Source organism: Manis javanica, chromosome 12, assembly GCF_040802235.1.
Source record: "Manis javanica isolate MJ-LG chromosome 12, MJ_LKY, whole genome shotgun sequence".
Taxonomy (NCBI): Eukaryota; Metazoa; Chordata; class Mammalia; order Pholidota; family Manidae; genus Manis; species Manis javanica.
This window is the reverse complement of record NC_133167.1, coordinates 98,158,034-98,180,177: the sequence shown is the minus strand read 5'-3', so window position 1 is coordinate 98,180,177 and position 22,144 is coordinate 98,158,034. Positions and strand designations below refer to the sequence as shown.

At 37.2% G+C, this 22,144-nt stretch overlaps 2 long non-coding RNA genes across 2 annotated transcripts in view; one reads left to right on the top strand and one right to left on the bottom strand.

Moving 5' to 3' along the window:
• LOC140844820 (uncharacterized) overlaps positions 1 to 21,710 on the bottom strand; it is a 510,376-nt gene extending 488,666 nt beyond the window's left edge. The window contains exons 1-2 of the long non-coding RNA XR_012123316.1: positions 20,815 to 21,710; positions 9,857 to 10,117 (exon numbers count right to left, since the gene is read on the bottom strand). This is a non-coding gene — a long non-coding RNA (uncharacterized lncRNA). The remainder of the gene's footprint in view (positions 1 to 9,856; positions 10,118 to 20,814) is intronic.
• LOC108402496 (uncharacterized) lies at positions 16,654 to 19,631 on the top strand. Its single transcript, XR_001854458.3, has 3 exons — positions 16,654 to 17,335; positions 17,551 to 17,642; positions 19,486 to 19,631. It is a non-coding gene; the product is annotated as an uncharacterized lncRNA (long non-coding RNA).
• Positions 21,711 to 22,144: the final 434 nt, after the last annotated feature.

Here is a 22,144-nt window from a genome sequence, read left to right as displayed (position 1 = left end):
GAATGCTGGAAAGTGGTTGGAGGGTTTTTTTTGGATTTTTAGACTGTAACAGCAATATACAAATCTGCCTTCATTTCTTACACTTCTGCCATAGACACAGCATATGGGTTGGCATGGTGTACCTTTCTGCTTCCTTTTACTTTTAACCTGAGTTTTACATTAAAATGGGATTGAAATAGACAACATATACTGGGGTATTACTCTTTTATCCACTCTGATAATCTCTGCCTCTTTATTAGTGTATTTAGACCATTCAGATTTAAAATGATGATTGATATAATTCGATTAATACCTACCATGTAGTAAATGTTTTATTCCTTGCAATTTTTTTTATTTTGTTATCATTAATCTACAATTACATGAAGAACATTATGTTTACTAGGCTCTCCTCTACCCTGAGTCCCCCCCACAAACCCCATTACAGTCACTGTCCATCAGCATAGTAAGATGTTGTAGAACCACTACTTGTCTTCTCTGTGTTGCAAAGCCCTCCCCTTTCCCCCACCCCCCACATTATATATGCTAATCATAATACCCCCTTTCTTCTTCCCTGCCCTTATCCCTCCCTACCCTGCCATTCTCCCCAGTCTCTTTCCCTTTGGTACCTGTTAGTCCATTTTTGGGTTCTGTGATTCTGCTGCTGTTTGGTTCCTTCAGTTTTACCTTTGTTCTTATACTCCACAGATGAGTGAAATCATTTGGCATTTGTCTTTCTCTGCTTGGCTTATTTCACTGAGCATAATACCCTCTAGCTCCATCCATGTTGTTGCAAATGGTAGGATTTGTTTTCTTCTTATGGCTGAATAATATTCCATTATGTATATGTACCACATCTTCTTTATCCATTCATCTACTGATGGACACTTAGGTTGCTTCCATTTCTTGGCTATTGTAAATAGTGCTGCGATAAACATAGGGGTGCATCTGCCTTTTTCAAACTGGAGTGCTGCATTCTTAGGGTAAATTCCTAGAAGTGGAATTCCTAGGTCAAATGGTAAGTCTATTTTGAGCATTTTGAGGAACCTCCATCCATAATGGTTGAACTAATTTACATTCCCACCAGCAGCGTAGGGGGGTTCCCCTTTCTCCACAACCTCGCCAACATTTGTTGTTGTTTGTCTTTTGGATAGTAGCCATCCTTACTGGTGTGAGGTGATATCTCATTGTGGTTTTAATTTGCATTTCTCTGATAACTAGCGATGTGGAGCAACTTTTCATGTGTCTGTTGGCCATCTGAATTTCTTCTATTCTTTGCAATTTGATCTATTTTCCTCTCATTATTTTGCCTTCTCTCATTTTACTTAAATATTTTATATGATTCTATTTCATCACCTCTCCTCACACAACATTTCCATTCTTTGAAAATCTAGTAGTGCATTCCTTAGAGTATGTAATATACACTTTTAATGAAGCCTATTTCACCTCCAAAGAGCACTCCACCACTTCAAATACTTTACAACAGAGTATTTTTCATTGTTCCCTTCTATCCCTATGACTTTGCTATCTGCTGTAGAATGAATTGTATCCCCCCACAAACATACGTTGAAGCCCTTGCTTCCAAAGTGACAGTATTTGGAGATAAGGCCTTTGGTGATAATTGGATTTAGATGAAGTCATACGGGTGGGGCCCTATGATGGATGGAGAAGAGGAAGAAGGAGAGCCAGCAGAGCTCTCTCAACCAGGTGAGGACACAGCAAGAAAGCATCCATCTACCACCCAAGAACAGGACTTTACCAGGAACTCAATAGGCCAACCCTGGCTCTTAAACTTCCCAGCCTCCAGAATGATGAGAAATAAATGTTGTTTAAGCCACCCATTTGGTATTTTGATATTGTGCTGTTTTGTTATAGCAGCCTGAGAGAACTAATACATTATCATTTATTTCATGTACCCTTATACCACAATTACTCAATATAGGGTTGTTATTATTACTTTAGGATCATCATCTTTTAGCTCAATTAAGAGTAAGAAAAGGAAAAGATGTTTTACTTGCCTCTAATCCTGTTCCAAAGCTCTCCCTTTCTTTATGTAGATCCAAGTTTCTGACCTCTATCATTTTTCTTCTTCCTGAAGAACTACTTATAATGTTTGTTTCGCAGCATATCAGCTGGTGATGAAGACCCTCAGTGTTTGTTTGAGAAAGTCCTTCTTTCTCCTTCACTTCTGAAGGATAATTGCTCCTGAGAGAACTTTAAGTTAGTAGGTTTTTTTTCTTTCATTACTCTCTCCACTCTGCTCTCTCCTTGCTTGCTTGGTTTCTGATGAGAAATCTGTAATTCTTACCCTTGCTCCCCTTTAGGTAAAATGCTCCCCCATATCTAGCTTCTTTCAAGATGGTCTCTGTGTTTTCTGAAGTTTGGATATGATAACCTTGGGTGTAAATTTTTTAATATTTACCCTTGTAGATGTTCTCTGAACTAACCAGACTTGTGATATGATGTCTCTAATTTTGGAAAGTTCTCATGCATCATTACTGCAAATATTTCTTTAGCTCAGTTGTCTTTTTTTCTCCTTCTGGTAATCCAATTAGATATATGCTACATCTCTTAACAACTGTTCAACATTTCTTAGATGCTCTGTTTTTATTTTATTATTCTTTTTCTTCTCTTTGAATTTCAGTCTAGAACATTCCTATTGACATATATTGCAGGTCACTAATTCTTTCCTCTACTGCATCATATCCACTGATGAGCCCATCAAAGGAATTCTTCATTTCTGTTTCCATATTTTTTATCTCTAGAATTTCTTTTTTATTCTTCCTTAGAGTTTCCATTTCTCTGCTAGCATAATCCACCTGTTTTTCTGTGTCCTCCACTTTTTTTTATTAGTGCTCTTAACATGATAATCATAATGATTTTGCATTCCATCTGCTAATTCCAAATTCTGTGCCACTGAGCCCAATTCTGATGTTTGCTTCATCTCTTCAGACTGTTTTTACTTGGCATCCTTTGTAATTATTTGTTGAAAGCCAGACTTCCAAGCTCTCTTCATCCCAGCGAAAGCTATAACAGGAAGTCTCTAGACTTAGCATTAGAACATTGTTACTTGGTAATTTCCTCACTCAGGACAGTCCCTGGAATGTGTCATTCTCTTATTCAGGACTAAAGGGACGCAGGACTAATACATTCAAAGAGCCAAGTGTTGTACCTTTATGCAGCCTTAATCTTAAATTATACTGAAGACAGATATTTCACCATTCTGTTAAATCTAAAGGGAATTAAGTTTAATGAATTTCAACAATTAGAAATAGCCATTCATAGAAATTTGAACTACTGGCACATCTAATTATAAGCTGAAAAATACTGCAAAATTTTACTGTACAATGGATTTTAAGAAACTTGATGCCTAGGTATTACCTATACCATGTGTATGTGTATGTGTGTGGTCTGCGTATATGTGTGTGTTTGTGTACCATGTATACATGTGTGCATGTGCATTATGTGTGTTGTGCATGTGTTCTCCCCTTTAGCAACTTTAGATCCATTCACCACTCTTTTGTATCTTCCTCTGTTCTCTGGGAAACTCATCCATGTAGATTAAATCAAAATGCTCCTTTGCCTCTGGCTTCTGGTTGGGTTCATCCAAGAACAAGAACTCAAGTCGGGGGAAAGAAGTGAGGTTGGGGCATTGATTTTCTCGCTTCTTCCTAATGTGCTCACCCTCAATGAGTACACCCCTCAAAGTTCACCAATCCTCCCCACTGTTTACCTTTCCACTTGAATCTCCCCTTTAGGGTTTTCAACTGCTCCTGCTTGCTGCCCATTCATGCCCAGGGTTACAAAAGTCCAGCTGTCTATGTGCCTGACCCTGGATCAAATGTCAGTATGTAAGGCAGAAAATGCACAACTCAGGACATGTGATGATGCAATCATCATCCTACAGCTCCTTTTCTTTCTCTCACTTGTTCCTGGACTAAAGCATGTGAGTGTGTTAAAGGAGGAAGGAACAGTGTTCTGGCTATTCACATAGAAGAGAGACTCACTTAAAGACCTTATATTTCTGAGCCAGGGTCAGCAACTCTACTCTCGTTTCCAGGAGACAACCTGTTCTATTGGTCTTTCAGTTGCTGGAAATGCCTTCCAAATATCACCAGTGTGGATTATCAGGCCTACTTTGTGTGTTATTGTGAATTTTGGCTTTATTTTTATTAGTAGATATTTTACTGGAAAATTACAAGAGGATTTCGGGCACTATTTTTAACCCAAGGACTGAATATTGAATTAGTAATTATTTTAAAATAAACCATAGCATTTTTCCCTTCTGTGTGAAGTTCAACACAATATGGCACAAGCCCCTTTATCTGAACTCTGTGCTTAAGCTCAACTCCCTAGATATCTCTGAACATTCCCAAATCTCTGACTTTGTTTTCTTGACTTTTATTAGGATTCCATTAGCTACAGCTATACCAGATAAAATTCTACACTTTCTTCATGGATTATCATGAATGACAACTCCTCTATAAAACATATACTGTTATCTTCAAGAAGATACATATCTTTTGAGCAATTATTGCATGTGTCTTTTCACAATGCACATATGGATACACACACAGGTGATTCTCATATTTGCTGTAATTATATAAGTTCTATAAAGTCACTGTCAAGACTGAATTAGCAAATACTGAACTCCTAGAGGAAATACACAGTAAGTTCATACAAGTTTTAGTCACAACGTTTGTCAACATTTTGATAAATATATAAGCTTGTTTTATGGGTGTTTCTGTTTCAGGACAGCACCTAGTGTCATTCCTACTATGTGATTTTTTACTCAGCTAATAACTATTCCTCATAAAGCACTAAAAACTCGCTATATTTATTCATTCATTTTGTTTCCCGGCAGTGCCTAGTATCTGCAAGTGCTCAAAAATATGTTTAAGCAATCAAGCAACAGTTAGTTAAGTTGCAATATAAAAACTAACAGAAAATACCTAGGTCATATAGCATCTAGAATCATCCCCCAACATTGTATGTTTGCCTTGTTCTCTGCTGTATCCCCTTTTCCATAGAATTATGTCTGATGCAGAATAATGGCACAACAATTTTTTGTTGAATTTATAAATAAATGATTGAGTGAATGTAAAATTATAATGAGTTATGATCCAATCTATACCTTAACTTTATAAATGTACAAGGAAAATTTCAAAAGATTAGGAAAAAAACAAGTATCTATGATGACTCCACAATGCAAAGAGATCATTTCAAAGGTAATTGTGGCTCTTATTATAAGGAATACTATGAGGAAGAAAATGAGAAAATACTTTCAGAAATCAAGGTGGCATAACAGATTTTTCTCATTAGTTCAAATCCAAAAGGTTATGGATAATAAATGCAATACTTGCACATCACCAAGTACTCCTATAAAAGAAAATTATGTGTATCACCTAAGATATACCAAAGCTAGAGTAAGGGGAAAATATACAAAATGAAATGTAAAGAAAACACAGAAAGATTTTAGGTTATATATGCAGCTACAGTTGTAATAAACAGAGCTTAAGATCATCATCATTAGCCACTAAAAAATGCAAATTATAATAGACTACTACATACCCACTCGAATAGCTAAAAGAATAAGACTGACAACAGCAAGCGCTGGTGAAGATAAGGAGCATCTGGACCTCCTCTGCATTGCTGGTGGGAATTGAAAAGGAACAAACACTTTGGAAACATTTGGAGTTTCTCATAAAGTCAAACATAAACATACATTATGAGCCACCTCCACTCCTGGGTATTTATACAAGAGAAAAGAAAACTTATGTCTACAAAAAGATTTGTATTTGAATGTTCATAGAAGCTTTACTTATAATTGCCCCATACTGGAAACAGCTAAAATATCCATCAATATGAACAAACAAATGATGGCATCAACAAAATGTTTCTCAACAGAAATGGATCACATATACATTCCACAATGTGGATAAGCCTCAAAAATACTGACATGAAAGGAGCCAGAATAAGAGTCTACATACTGTATGATTCCATCTATATGGAGTTCTACAACATGCAAAACTAAACTACTGTGATAGAAATTATATTAGGCATTATCTGGGTTACAATAAGGTCCAGTCAATACCTTAAGTTTATAAACTTTATTATAAATACTTGTCATTGGAAAAAGACATAAGGAAATGTTTTGGAGTGATGGAAATGTTCTATATCTAGTATCTGATGATGGTTAATGGGTATACACTGTGGTCAAACTGATTACATGCATGTTTAAAATGAGTGCATTAAATTATTGCATACAAATTGTACCCCAATAAATTGTATTAAAAATTTTAAGTCATATATTAAACTGAGAAAGAAATGAAAAAAAAAAATTCAGCTTCTTTTTCTGTCTACTCTTACTATTAAGGGGTATTTAGTACATTTAACATTGATAGAAAAAGAATCAAGATCAAATTTGCTAAGATCATACAATAGCATCTGGTTCTTCTAAATACATTTAGATTTTAAACTGGAAATTATACCCATGTATTTTGATCAAGGTCATTACCAAAACCAGAATCCATTCTAATAGTTTAAACTGAGCTATGGGCTGAATTGTGTTCTTCAAAAATCCACATGTTGAAGCCCTAACTGCGAATGTGACTGCATGTGGAGAGTAGTAAGTTCCTAAGAGAAGGGCCCTGATCCGAAAGGATTTGTGTCCTTATGAGAAGAGACACCAGAGGGCTTATTCCCTTCTCTTTGCCCAGTAAGGACACAGCAAGAATACGGTCATCTGCAAGCCAGAAAGAGGGCTCTCTCCAGAAACTGACCCTGCTGAACTTTGATCTGGGACTTTCCATCCTCCAGAACTGCGAGAAATTAATTTCTGTTGTGTAAGCCACCCAGAATGTGACATTTTGTTATGGCAGCCTGGGCAGATGAATACAAACTGAAATCACTTAATTACAGGATACTAGACAGCTTACAGTATCTCTGGCAGGCCAAGGAAACCAACTTTTGTTGCCACTCGGGGATCTGATACTTAAACATCCACCAGAGCATCCCTGAAGAACCAAGTATTTTCTATAAATGTCACCCTTTCCCCACATGGTCTCTGCTCAATTGCCCCCCCACTTCACCCTTCCAAGTCTCCCATGGGGTTGTCTGCCTGGCAGAGCTGAGGTGGACCATCCCACAGAATCCAGATTCCTGTGAGTAAAACTGCTGAGTTGCTTTAACAACACGTCAAGGAGATGTTCAAGGAAAAGTTGAAGAAAAATGGAAAATACTGAATAGCCAAGTGGGAACCAAAGAATCACCGATCAGGCGACTGAGCCTGATGTTTCTTTGCCAGATTTCAAAAAAGCCTGTTGAAAAGAAAAATTCTGAGCCTTTAACAGAAAAACATAACAATCACTGAAGGAAACACAATTTTATTACAAACTATGTTTCCCAGATTGTTACAACTGACTCATCTCAGAATGACATTCAAGAGTCTACCACACTATAACTTGCATATAAGACATATGAGAAAGGTTCAAAAAAGAAAGTCATTAATTTATTGATAACATACTAAAAGCAGGTTTCTAGGTAGCTGCCATGAGAAACATTTTTTAATATAAACACACTCACACATATACCAGCTTTTCAAATTTGCAAATGACATAGTATCAAGCCTTAGGGAAAAAGAGTTGGCCTCTGACATTATATTCAAATTTTTCCTACTGTTTCAACTAGTGTACTTCTCTTTTGCTGTACAATTGCCATACCACCCACTTAGGAACTTTTAAAGTGCACTGGCTGAATAAAAAGATCACTTGCACAATTTATCATTTTTATCTTAGGCAACTAATTTCACCTCTCTGGGCCTCTGGTTTATCATTGGAACACAGGGATCATTTCCAAGACCAATTCCAGCTCTTAGTACTGTGATTCTTAAGTAGTCTCCTGGGCTTGGCAACACTTTTGTTCTGTCTGAGAAAACAGTTTTTAAACTGCTCTTACCTATAAGCTTTATGAGGCTATTCTATACATGCTGCTAAGCATTTGGAAATTGTTGGTTACAAAGGACAAATACAGAATAAAGTATCTTTTCTGAAACATCTTTATTCAAGACACTAGTGCCTTTTAGTATACCCAAAGAGTGATTTAAAAACAAAAAGAAACAAAAAACTGGAGGAGGGAAAAAGAATGGGGCAGAATATAAACTGTGTTTGAAATCTTGTAATTATTAGCTTATGCCTGGAACTTCTTAACAACAGGAATGCTCTTTAAATTATGTTTTATGCCTTCTCGGAAACTCCAGAGAAGGCGTAAGCTGAAATAAGTCTAATGAGAACTGAAGAAATTCTGGTAACCTCCCAACCTGCATCCATGGCTAGCACAAAAAAGAGTCACCATCCTATTTGCTCTTCTCCTTCACTACAATCCATATCACAATGAGAGCTGCCTTGATATTTAACCAAAGTGCACACTCTTCTGACATTTGGGGCCTTCTGCTATCATATTAGCTGGCTATTTTTATTACTTCATTTTATATCTTTCAGAAAAACCAACTCACCTGTGACATGTGGAATTCTGAAAGAGTTGAAGCAGTAAATCATATGGAAAAGGACATTAGGCATGAATAATTTACATCTTGATGTTACATATACAAAAATAAGAAAATTCTATTAGCGGGAATAGGAAATAAGTTGTTCCTGTTTCAGTTTCATTTCTGGATTCCAAATCTTGAGGTGTTAGTGAACAAATTTCCTTTAATCCTCTCTGCATGAGAACAGTCATGCTACTTCAAAGCTAATAAAACATCTATGGTCTAGTGTCAAACGATGCCTTTATTCTCAGGCTCACTGAGAATGATAAGCATCATTGCATAACCCAGCAGAGTCTAGGCACTATGAGAAAGTTAATCACAACAAATAGAAATGCTGAATCCTCAAGCTCATTTCCAGAATTAAGAACCACCTACCCACAATTTATATTTTATATATTTTATATACAAGCATACCTCAGAGATACTACAGGTTGAGTTCCAGACCACTGCAGTAAAGCAAGTATTGCAATAAAGTAAGTAAATTAATTTTTTGGTTTCTCTGTGTATATAAAAGTTATATACAGACTGGAATGTAGTATATGAAGTGTGCAATAGCATTATGTCTAAAAAGATTTTCATACTTCAATAAAAAATACTTTACTGCCAAAATGTGCTAACCATCATCTGAGTTTTCAGTGAGTCATAATCTTTTTGCTGATGGACAGTCTCACCTCCATGTTGATGGTGGCTGTCTGATCAGGGTGGTGGTTGCTGAAGGTTGGGGTCACTGGCAATTTCTTTAAAGAAAACAGCAGTGTAATGTTGCACTGATTGACAAGTTCATGTCAATCCTTTCACAAATGATTTCTCTGTAGCATGTGATCCTGTTTGACAGCATTTTACCCACAGTAGAACTTCTTTCAAAATTGAAGTCAATCCTCTCAAACTCTACCACTGCTTTTTCAAGTACATATATGTAATATTCTAAATCCTTTGTGATCATTGCAACAGTCTTCACAATATCTTTACCAGGAGAAGTTTCCATCTTAAGACACCACTCTTACTCACAGACTTCAAGAAGGGACTAGCGGTTGCCAAAGGGAAGGGGTTGGGGAAGGCGGGTGGGAAGGGAAGGAGAAGGGGACTAAGGGGCATTATAATTAACACTCCCAGTATACACAGGTCACAGAGAAGGCAGTATAGCAGGGAGAAGAGTAGTAATGACTTTATAGCATCTTACTACGCTGATGGACAGTGACTGTAATGGGGTGTGGGGGAGGGGGACTGATAATATGGGGGAATGTTGGAATCACAAGTTGCTCATGTGAAACCTTCATAAGATTGTATACCAATGATACCTTATTTAAAAGAAAATAAATCACTTTCTTTACTCACCCATAAGAAGGAGCTCCTCATTGGTTTAAGTTTTATGAGATTGCAGCCATTCAGTCACGTCTACAGGATTCACTTCTAATCTAGTTCTCTTGCTATTTCCACATCCGCAGTTACTTCCTCCACTGAAGTCTTGAACCCCTCAGAGTCACCAATGAGTAGAATCAGCTTCTTCCAAATTCCTCTGAATGTTGATGTTTTTTCTTTCCAGGAGTCACACCTCAGAGTCATCAATGAGGAGCAGAATCAGCTTCTTCCGAACGCCTGTGAATGTTGATATTTTTACCTCTTCCCATGCATCACAAATGTTCTTAACAGCATCAGGAATGGTGAATCCATTCCAGAAGGTTTTCAATGTATGTTGCCCAGATCTATCAGAGGAATCACTATGTACGGTAGCTACAGTCTTATAAAATGTATTTCTTAAATCATAAGACTTGAAAGTCAAAATGACCACTTGATCCATGAGCTGTAGAATGAATGTTGTATTAGCAGGCCTGAAAACAACATTAACCTCATCTTTATGTATACATCTCCATAAAAGCTCTTAGATGACTGGGTGCACTGTCAATAAGCAGTAATATTTTGAAAGATATTTTTTTACTGAGCAGGTCTCAACTGTGCAGCTAAAATATTCAGTAAACCAAGTTGCAAACAGATGTACTGCAACCCAAGTTTTGTATTCCCATTTCTAGAGGTCAAGCACTGTAGATTTAGCATAATTCTGAAGGGCCCTAGGATATTCAGAATGGCAAATAAGCACTGGGTTCAACTTAAAGTCACCAACTGCTTAGCCCTAACAAGAGAGTCAGCCTGTATTCTGAGGCTTTGAAGCCAGGCACTGATTTCTCCTCTCTAGCTATGAAAATCCTAGGTGGCAACTTCTTCCAATAGAAGACTATTTCATCTACACTGAAACTCTGTCGTTCAGTGCAGCACCTTCCTTAATGATCTGAGCTACAGCTTCTGGATAACTTGCTGCAACTTCTATATCAGCACTTGCTCCATCACCTTGCACTTCTATGCTGCAGAGATGGCTTCTCTCCTGAAACCTAGTGAACCAGCATCTGCTAGTGTCAAACATTTCTTCTGCAGCTTCCTCCTGCTCTCAGGCTTCACAGAATTGAAGAGAATTAGGGCCTTGCTCTGGATTAGGCTTCAGCTTGTAGCAATGCTGTGACTGATTTGATCATTTATCTAGACCGCTAAAGCTTTCTTCATATCAGCAGTCAGGCTGTTCTGCTTTCTTACCCTTCATATGTTCATTGGATAACACTTTTAATTTATTTCAAGAACTTTTCCTGGCTTACACAATTCGACTGTTTGGTGCAACAGGCATAGCCTTTTGGCTCATCTTGGCTTTTAATGTGTCTTAATCACTTAGTTTAATCACTTCTAGCTTTTGACTGAAAGTGGGAGACATGCAGCTCTTCTTTTCACTTGAACACTTAGAGGCCTTGTAGGGTTATTAATTGACCTACTCTCAATATTGTTGTGTCTCAAGGAACAGGGAGACCTGGGGAGAGGGAGAGAGGTGAGGGGATGGCTGATTGCAGGAGCAGTCAGAGCACATACATTTATATGTTAAGTTTGCCATCTTATACTGTCATGGTTCATGGTACCCCAAATCAATTAAAACTGCAACATCAAAAATCACTGGCTACAGACAACCATAACAAATACAACAGTAACAATGAAAACATTTTAAATATTTTGGGAATTTCTAAAATGTGACCCAGAGATGTGAAGTGAGCAAATTTTGTTGGAAAATGGCGCTAACAGACTTTTGCAATGAAGAGTTGCCACACACCTTCAATGTGTAAGAAACACAGTATCTGCGAAGCACAATAAAGCAAAGCTCGATAAACCAAGGTATATCTGTATCTGTATACCCTCCGCAAGACACTTTATAAGATAAATTCATAGGCAATGACCCCTTTGCAAAGGCTACTCTTTTTTGAGGCCGAATGACTTCTCAGATCTGCAGATGGAAGAAATGATGACTATTAACAGAAAATGTCTAGATTTAGGGTACAGTGCTTGTGAAGAATCCTGACTCATTTTTCTTATGTTCAATAGGTCCCTTTCTTACCAACGTGTGAATCAGTGGGAGCTGAGAATTCACCCTGAACACCAAGTATGGTGGTCTCTGATTGAGCATTAAAAAAAAAATGGCACTTAAAATCCTTTTACCCCAGAATATTGCACATTTTGATATAAGATCACTCTTACTGAAGCAGCTGAATTGTCAATTCCCTTGCTGCATTACCTGTCCTTCATATTTTGCTGAGGCCAAAATGTGTCAAATGAGCAGGCTGCTCTGTGAGAGACAGATTTTTCTCAAACTAGGAAAATTAAACCCAGGCCCTATCATAAACACACAGATTGTGTGTCTCCCGGATATACCAGCAAAACTGGTCTCACAGCTGCACTCTCTCCTGGCATTTCAACATTGGCCAAACATTGATTCAAAGCATAACAGAATCAGAAATCTCTCAAGCAACCTCTGCTTCAACTAACACAGCCAACTGCTTTTGGGTAAGTGGTATTTGCCAACCCCCTAGTCTGAACTGCTGAACATAAAATGTGAGATAATGAACAAAAATTAGCTCCAGAAGAAAAGTTTCAGTTGTCTGAACTTGTTTTTTCCCGGTGGTTTTTTGTTTGTTTGTTTTTTGGCCCTTGAGAAAAATAGGAAGTCTTTACTTCATCCTTCATCTTGTTTTAGTATCTTAGGGGAATTTATATTCTCTAGATTGGTTTGGTTTTCATTTAGAATTAGAATTCTAGTTGTATTATCATTAATAGTGTGATTATGCCAATGAATTTGTGATACTTAATAATTTTCTACTGACGAAAACAGTTAAAGATTAGATACATAGACTGCAATCAAGTATTCAGGGCAGATATTCTGTCGGGAGCACTTCCTTCTTGGGCGTTTCTTGTCTGCCTTTGTCCTGGAGTATCTGATGTCTGTCTGATATACTCTGTGGCTTGTGGATACGCTCTGGATGGATTCTAAGGTTTCTGCATGAATCTGAGTTCTTCATTTCCTCCACATAAATACTCCAAAGAACAGATGGCTTGGAAATTATGGCATCACAAGGTAAGACATAAATAGGAATGACCTTTCTTGCTCACTTACTAATCATCATCAGATGGTGGCTAATTTGAAAGTAGCAAAATGGTTGTCTCTACCGTTAGTCACTACTCAATTTCCAGACAAATTATACACTGTCAGAAAGGTAAAAACCTACACTGACACTCCTATATATGAGACAGAGGTGTTTCTTTTTTTAATGAAATGGCCACTTTTTTAAAGTATCATTTTAACCAATTATGTGTTTATCTTTTGCTTCCAAGCAAAAGGTTAATTTGGACTCAATCTTCCAGAGCATTGAAGAACTGTGTTCATAAGTATTCTTTTATTCTTGTTGATTTTAATGTGTTAACCTCAACCCCTACTCTCAAGGAGGTTCTGTTATTTACTTATTAAGCAATCAGCTATTGGGATAGAAAAAGGATGGGCCCCCACAGCCTGAAACTATGAATGCATTGCTTATTATAATTTGCTGAAGCTTAGTATAAACACATATATACACAGGTGTCAAATTAAACAGATACAAAATTATTATAGAATTGGAATACGATATATAAAAAAGCATACTTCAAGTATCTCTCACAGTTCATTCTTCTAAGAATAAATCTCTTTAATTATTCTTAGATGCTTATTTAAGCTATTCCTTTAAGTCCCCAGGAAGCGGCAGCTATCTATGTTTAATTTGTTTTCCCACACACAAGTAGATTCAAACTAGAAATTTAAAGGTGAAATGAAGCTGTCAAACCTATTTCATGATGATTTGCAATTAACATAAACTACATGAATGCTATAGAACTTTAGGCTCAGCTATACCTGAGAATAGTATATATTTATATCTGTGATCTGATTTTCATCTTGCTTCTAATGTTTAAGACTTTACTCTCTATCCTTTTCATTTTCTTTCTCAGCCTATGGAGGTAAAACAAAAAATCTGTTCTGAAATCTTATCGGTTCTGAAACTAAATCTATATAGCTATTGAAAGGTGCCTTTTTCTCTACACTTTGCCTTATAATCTCTCAAGGCACCTAGGTAACAATTCATTTGACCTAGAAGGCTTTACTTTTATTTGTTACGAGCCTATGAATTCAAGATTTAGAAAGATGGTCATTACCCCACATTATATTCAACCACATTGCAGAGACAGAAGTGGTAAACATTACACACCAAATATTACGGATTTTCTACTGAGGAGGACCGAACAACACCAGGCAAAGCACATGAAGAGGGAAGAACCTTGAAGTGGTCATGGATGCAAAGAAAATATATGAATATAAGTTCTGATCTATGGAAGCTGAAGGAACTAGCAAGGACATAACCTGATTTTATAGTCTGAGCACTTAAAGTACAAAAGATAAAGCAGAACTGTGATTTGTAGCTACCACAAAACATATCTTCCCTGCTAATATCTGACACCTTAACTGCCTTCCTTTGAAAAGCCTTTCTGCACTTTGGATTTGCTGTATTTCTATGCTTCTAACAACTGAGTAAATTGTCTACTAACCTCCTAAGAAAAGGATCTAGCCAAGTTGTTTTATTTTTAGTTATATAGCTATTAAAGAACTAATACTGTGCTTTTTAGTTCTCTAGTTTACTTAACAGAGTGAATGACTAAAATATTCACCTTAAAAAGCTTGTAAATCAATATTATTCCAATCACTCCAGGCAATTTAGGTATTGTTCTGTCTAGTTTTTAAACAATTATTTTAGCAGCTGAACCTTTTACTCGAAAGAGACCACACACAGATGTCTAGTGTATAGAACTGGTTAAAATAAGGAGATGGACCAGGGCACCCTAGGAGGGCTTGTAACGGATCCCTTAGACACACACACACACACACACACACACACACACACACACCATGGCTCTTGAGGAGATCCCAGGAATTTGTTTCAAAAGTAACCTTACTAAATGATTCTCTCAAGACCTCTTCCAACCACTAATGTTTTTTTTTATTCAAATCCTACTAAAACTTAACTTAAAAAGAGTAATGGAGAGTACTTTTCAAGTGACTTTTGTTATCACCAATCTTACTTTGTTCTCCAAAGATACCACCCTGTGGTTTGCACTTGAGCCAGATTGCCTGATTTTAAAACTTGGCTGTGCCATTTACTAACTGGGTGATCTTGAGGAGTTATTTAACTTCCCTGTGTCTTCATCTATAAAATGCCATAATAAAAGTAAGTGCCTTTATAGAGTTCTTAAGTGTTTTAAATGAGTTAATCCATACGGAGCCTTTACAACAGTGCCTGCACATAGTAAGCGTTCAGTGTGTATAACCTACTATTATTCAGTTCAACAGAGCTAGTACCTACAATGAACAAGGTGATAAAGAGTTTTAGGAGACAAACAGTTAGTAATATATAATCCTAGCCCACAAGAAATTTACAGCATGCTTAGATAAGCACGTAGACGCATGTAAGTGCTGAAGAAGTTTCCAAATCTTACAGGGATTCAGATACCCCAGACACCCTCCAATCTACTTGTACCTAACTAAAAAGAACAGATGGAAGCTGCTAAGTGTGATTCCAAGTGGCAACTGCATTAGTAATGTGAGGTAAGAGTCCAACTGCTCCTATGCAGTGGAATTTCTGATACACTAGAATGTAGACTAAGACATCTCTGCCCTTCACCTCAAGCCTAACAAAAGGACCTGCATGAGCCCAGATGCACCAAAGCATAGCGCAAGAAGAAAGAACAAACAAAGACGTCCTACGTGAAATATGAGTTGCAGCTGATGAGAATACAGTGGTATAGTTACTTTGGAAAATAGTTTGGGATTTCTAACAAAACTAAATATACTTTTACCATACAATCCATCAATTGCACTCCTTGGGATTTAGCCAAGAGAGTTAAAAATGTATATCCACACAAAAACATGCATGCAGATGTTTATAACAGTTTCTTATTTAAAACATATAAATATGTTTATGCATCACTGCCAAAACTTGGAAGAAACCAAGATGTTCTTCAGTAGGCTAAGTGGATAAATAAACTGTGGTACATCCATACAATGGAATATTATTCAGTACTAAAAAGGAATTACCAAAGCATGAAAAAACATGGAGGAACTTTAAATGCATATTACTAAGTGAAAGAAATCTACATACTGCATGCTTCCAATTATATGACAGTCTAAAATGGCAAAACAATGATGACAGCAAAAAAATCATTGATTGCCAGAGGTTGTGGGGAGGGGAGGGATAAACAGGGAGAGCACAAGAATTTTTAAGGCAGTGAAAATACTCTGTATGCTACTATAATGATGGATACATGTCAGTATACATTTGTCCAAACCCATAGTATGTGCAAGACCAAGAGTGAACAGTAATGTAAATTATGGATATTGAGTGTTAATGATGTGTCAATGTAGGTTCATTGACTATAACAAATGTACACTGGGATGGGTGATACAGATTATGAGGGAGGCTGTGCATGTGTGGGGGCAGAGAATACATAGGAAATCTCTACCTTCATCATGCATGCTGTGAACCTCAACTGCTCTTAAACAATAAAATTTCAATTTAAAAAAAATGAAAAAAAAAGACAGAATTTTACCACCTCATCTGTGTCAATTAGAGAACCATAACCAATGAATTTTCAGCTCCCGCCAACCTGACCAAGTCAGTCAGTCCACCTCCCAAGAGAAGAGCAAGAATGGGGACTCAGGGATTCCCAAGGGGGGTCAGATGACACCACTTGGGGAAAGGACTGAAATCAAGGGGGATGTTTTTTATTTAAATCACAGGATGTTAAACTGTCCCAAAGTAAGAACAGTTCTGTACAATGAAGAATTATCAAGACCATTATTGACAGTAATGCCTCCAATAAGAAATGACAGAAAGGTGATACAAACACATGCTCAACACTTCTATTATACACTAAAGGTAACGGAGAAAGTCACTTCTCTACGACCTTAGGTGGGAAAGTAGGGAGAGGAAGAAGAGCATTATCCACCCAAACTAATACACACACAAAAAAGTGCTTTTAGCTGGGATCATAAAGGTCTCCCAAGGAAAAAGTCAAGTTCCTAGAAACATAATTGTTCTTATATGCAAGAGATATTTTGAGATATACAAGAGACAGAGGGTACAGTGTAAAAGAGGAACATAGACAGAACAATAGAGGGAACAGTTGAGAGGGGGTAAATGGTAAATAATGAGTAAGTAGGTGCCAAAGCTGAAGCACAAGTTTGGTCTTCAGGGACGCTGGGTCCAAATCAATGCACGGTAATGATTCTGTAAAGTCAAAACTCAGTCTGCAGATGATGGAGAACCTCTGACCTGTTTGGGTTGGACAAAGTATATGCTCAGAGAAGCAACAAATTGGATTCCACTGGAACAGACACAATTTGGAAGGCCACCCTTGCTGCCCTAACAAAAGGTACTACAACCCTTCTTCCCTGCCTACCAACCCATATATATCCCTTGCATTCTGCAAGACTCAGATCAACACAATCCTTCAATCTTAGCATATAAACATATGATTTACCATGTAATTATTTTACCCATATTTTTCTGAAATTATTCTCAACTCTGAATTATAGTGCTGAAATAAACTTTGCCAGCTACTTGATCCAATCCTCTCATTTCTTACAGGAGGAATCTTACGATGAAAAAGTTGAAGGCATTTTTATCATGTCCACACAGACAACAAATGACCTCATGTACATAATTTACTTTCCAAATAGGTAAGTTCCTTGACGACAAAGACTGTGTGCTGGGGTTGTAACACAGGGTTATTTAATTTTTTTTAACGTCATTAATCCAGCACTTTAAAAGTGATCAGCCTTTGCAAGAATATATGTGCTGCCTATGAAAAATCAACTTTTGTGGATAAATCTTGTTTAAAGTCAAAAAACAGGTTCAGCTTCACATGATTCCAGTTCATTTCCAAAACAAATCCCTGAAGAAAATTCTAAATTCTTGTGTTTTCTCTGTGCAAATGTGTATAGATACTTCCTAAATAGGCAAAGTCAACTGTCATTTTTAAATATCATGGTTACAGAACATCAAACCTGACTTCTCCCAATCAAAGGATTTGTGGCATCAAAAAGAATACTTCCTACTAATATAACAATTATTAAATAGAAAAAGTTAATCCATGACCAGCCATGGAGCTAGTTATTAAATCTAAGAACAATTAGTTCTACTTGTAATAATTGTATTAGTGATGAACTACCCTTTCTACCCTGGATGTAAAAACCCAGGCCCTTCTTTCTATCTGGGAACCCCGCGTTACTGAGTACTTAACTTCAAGAGGTCAATTCCTAGAATAATAATATAGGAATGAATTCCTGAGCCAGTTTTTCAGAGGATTTGGGAGATTTGCACACCTATTAAGTAACCAAGACTGCAGCCTCTTCTAATTGCTAGATTGTACCTTCTGCTGAATAGCTACCCTTCCTCAAGAATAATTTCTGTAAACCATGCCAGACACACTAGACATTGACTTACAGATGAAGCTTAAATAGAAAGTTTCATTAATTAAGATACAATATGATCTACATACCTGCCTTGGCTTTATTCTACTTCCAAAATGATCTCTCTAAGCAAATTTTAGTAAATGCCCTTAAAACATTAATTATTTGATGACTGAATGCACTTAACTGGCTGCCAACATGGGTTGGTAAAGAAGGACAAACTATTTAGATGGTTTTCCCTAAGTTATGGAAGAAACCCCTCTGGTATTTCTGGTACTAGAAATTCCTTCGGTATTTCTAAATGCTACATTTTGGTTTGAAGATGTTTTAGAATAGTAATATCTTATTTTTCTTTCTGTTTATCCTTATTTAGCTTTTGCACAGGCAATATTTTATATATTCTATTACTTTTCCTTAATTATAATGATGGGGCAATGATTTCCCACTTCTAGAAGTTTTCAAAGAAGGGTAAAAACTATGCCATTCTCAGATGAGAAAAATGTACACTGCTTATCTCTCTGCAGATCTTACTACCTTCTGCAAAAAAGGTGGACTGGCTAATAAGTAGGGCCCTAGAAAAGAAATTGAGTTCCCTCATTTTTTTTCCTTCAAATCATCTTGTTTAAAGGAGGGTTGAGTCCTCTGTGTCCCTGCTGCCATATGGCAAGAGCACACATGGGCCCCAGGCCAAGTATGTCTTCTTAAAGGTAGTCACCAATAAAGATAAATCAGCATACAGAGATATTTTTATCTCAAGCCACATAATTTATTCTTCTTCCTTCTTTTCCTTTTCTCTCAAATTTGAAATGATTTAGAATTTGGAGATACATGGATTATGACACAGTGACTTTAGTAATTACTTTGTGAGGAAAAACAAAGTACAAAATTAAAGATCCACCTTAGTTGTAAGACATATTCCAACCTAAAAATGTTCAAATGTGGGGTGGGGGTGGGGGGCAAGGGGAGTATAGGCAATACAGTAGTTCAGAAAATATACCCAGCCACATACATTCATTTATTTCATAGCAATGAAGTATCTAATTAGTAATTTGTATTTATTATCTTAGGAGATATATTTGAATTTTCTTACAATATATTACTATAACAATAGAACCTTCTACTGATGAAGTCACGTGATTTCCAGAATTACCCTTCTCTGAGCACCATCATGCGTGACTAAAACTTCGAGCACCATGGCACCATTCCTTCTGAGCTAACAACATTGTCCATGAAGATTAAATAAAGGATTTACATCTCTGTCATAGTCTTCATTGATGCCATCCTAGTCTACTGGCAAAATATCTTTTTGTAGAGATAGAGTTGGCACAGATTAGGCAAGTAATGAAGCACAGGAGGCCCCTGGACTATGGAGAAAAGGTAGAATTGGGTCAAGACCAAACCCTGAAATCATAAAAGACTACAGGATGTGGCCATGGGAAAAAAAGCCTCAATCATCCACAGCCCAGAATTTTCCAACTTTGAGCCCCACACAAAGGGTGACGGCAAAGCCTCTGTATGATTGCCAGATGAAAGAAAAGTCTCTACAGGAGTTAAGTTAGCAAATTTATCTTCCAAGAAGAGCTGAAACAGTCTCTGAGGCTCTGGTGTTATATAAGGATACATTTCTTTAAAGAATTTATTTATTTAAAACCTAAATTTGTATCCTTCAAAAAAGGATCCAAGATAGTTAGCAATTACAATTAGCTTCAGGAACAAATAAACACAGAATAATATATAAATATTGCCAATTAATCACCCTGTAATAAACAGCCTGCAGCTGAATAATTCTTTAGACTGAGCCCTGAAGTATCAACACTGCAAAAATTAATGAATCTTTTATAGACCCCAGTTAATAATAGACTTTAGATCTGACAGGTGCATGTTCTAGAAACAAGCAGAAATCTGAGTATTAGAGGCTCTCTATCTCCTTTCAATGATATGATGTCAGCTATGAGACCATTTTTCCAACAGTGATACAGCATGTCTTTTGATGGACGGCTAGAAGATTTTCGAGTTAATATTTATTTATCAGTAACTCACAATAGTTTGTTTTAGGCTAACATACCATACCCCCCAGAGAAGTAACAAGAAGAGAAATGTACAACTTGCTTGTTTTGGGTTTGGGCTCCAAAATCAAATAAGTTGTAATCTCTGATTTGCACTAGGCCTTTGGTCCTTGGACAAATTACTGACCTTCTCTGCCTCAATTTTCTCATCTATAAAGCGGTCACAATAATGGCACTAACTCATGGGATTCTGTGACGATCAGTTCGTGAAGGACAATGGCCGAGGAATAGTGCCTGGCGCATGTTAAGTTCAGTAAATAACAGTACTAGTAACATTGTTAGCATTACCATTAGATTGGCTGCACGTCCAGCTTAGCTAGAGAAAGAACAAACGCGAAAACCAGCCTTGGGTCCGCACAGCAGTCCCACCTTACCCGCAGTTTCTCTCTCCACGGCTTCAGTCTCCCATCAGCGCCGCCTGGATACTCCTGCACCGCGTCGGGTCAGTGGTCGCCTAGGGCTACGTCACAGCACCTGCATTTTCCGCCCAGGTCACCTCGTCCCGCAGGTGTTTCATTATCTCATGTCATCACAAGAAGGGTGTGCTCAGCACAATAAGATACTTTGAGAGCAAGAGTCCATCTTCACACTTTTATTACAGTATATTGTTGTAATTGTTCTATTTTATTATCAATTATTGTTAATCTCTTCCTGTGCCTCATTGATAAATTCCTCTTCATATAAGTGTGTACATATAGGAATAAACAGCATATATGGAGGGCTTGGTAGCATCCGTGATTTCAAGCATCCACTGGAGGGTCTTGGAACATATTCCTGTAGATAAGGGGGATGACTATATTTGAGTTAGATTATTATGGAACAGAACCTATCATTTACAGTGCTATGTAGTAAAGAATATTAAATGATCCAACTTGCTAAACCTTAATGTTTAAGAATGAGACCTGACACAGGATCTGGATCATATTGGAACACTCTTTTGTCTTTAGCCATTATTTCCTTTAATAATGTGACCAGGGAGGCACCGCACATGTACCACAAGAAGAAGCTTAAATCAAAAGACCCTGTTTTTCAAAGCACATTTTTTCCGGCCTTTCCAGAGCACAGGTTTCTCTGCTCAACAGGAACGTAACTTCTCTTTTGAGCATCTCTCTGTGACTTTGACTGTGGCCTTCGCTCCTTGTCAGGTTTGCTATTGCAGTTTTCACTAATCCCTGCGAGTATTTCCCCTGACAGGGAATAAGAGTCTGGGCCATTAACCCAGTTAAGGACACTGGGCTATATTTTAGAATTTTTTTTATCACACACCTTCGATCCCAAGTAATGCTTCTCAGGTGACAGTTCGCTGAGAATTTAATACATATTAAATGAAGTTGACAGAAAAATGTTCACCCTAGCTGCCCATAAGATTCCCTACTCCAGAAATTCTGTTTGATCCCAGGAAAGACTGTAACCTTCCAAGAGTAAGTCTCAAAAACCTATTTTCCATACAAGTGCTGGCTCAAGCATGTTTCTTTGCCGTGAGTGGATTATATATATAATAAAAAATAAATAATGTAATGCTATCCTGAATTAGCCTGTAACCTGTTTCACTATCTGGATGCTGCACAATCTTTTCACTCTAAACTTGAAGTTGCATTTCCTGTTTTTTGCAAATAAGTTGAAAAAAAAATAGACTGAGTTTGCCCTGGTATTGCTGCTTGGTCCAGATCTGGAAGGTCCACCTGAAGATGCAGTTTTCCTTCA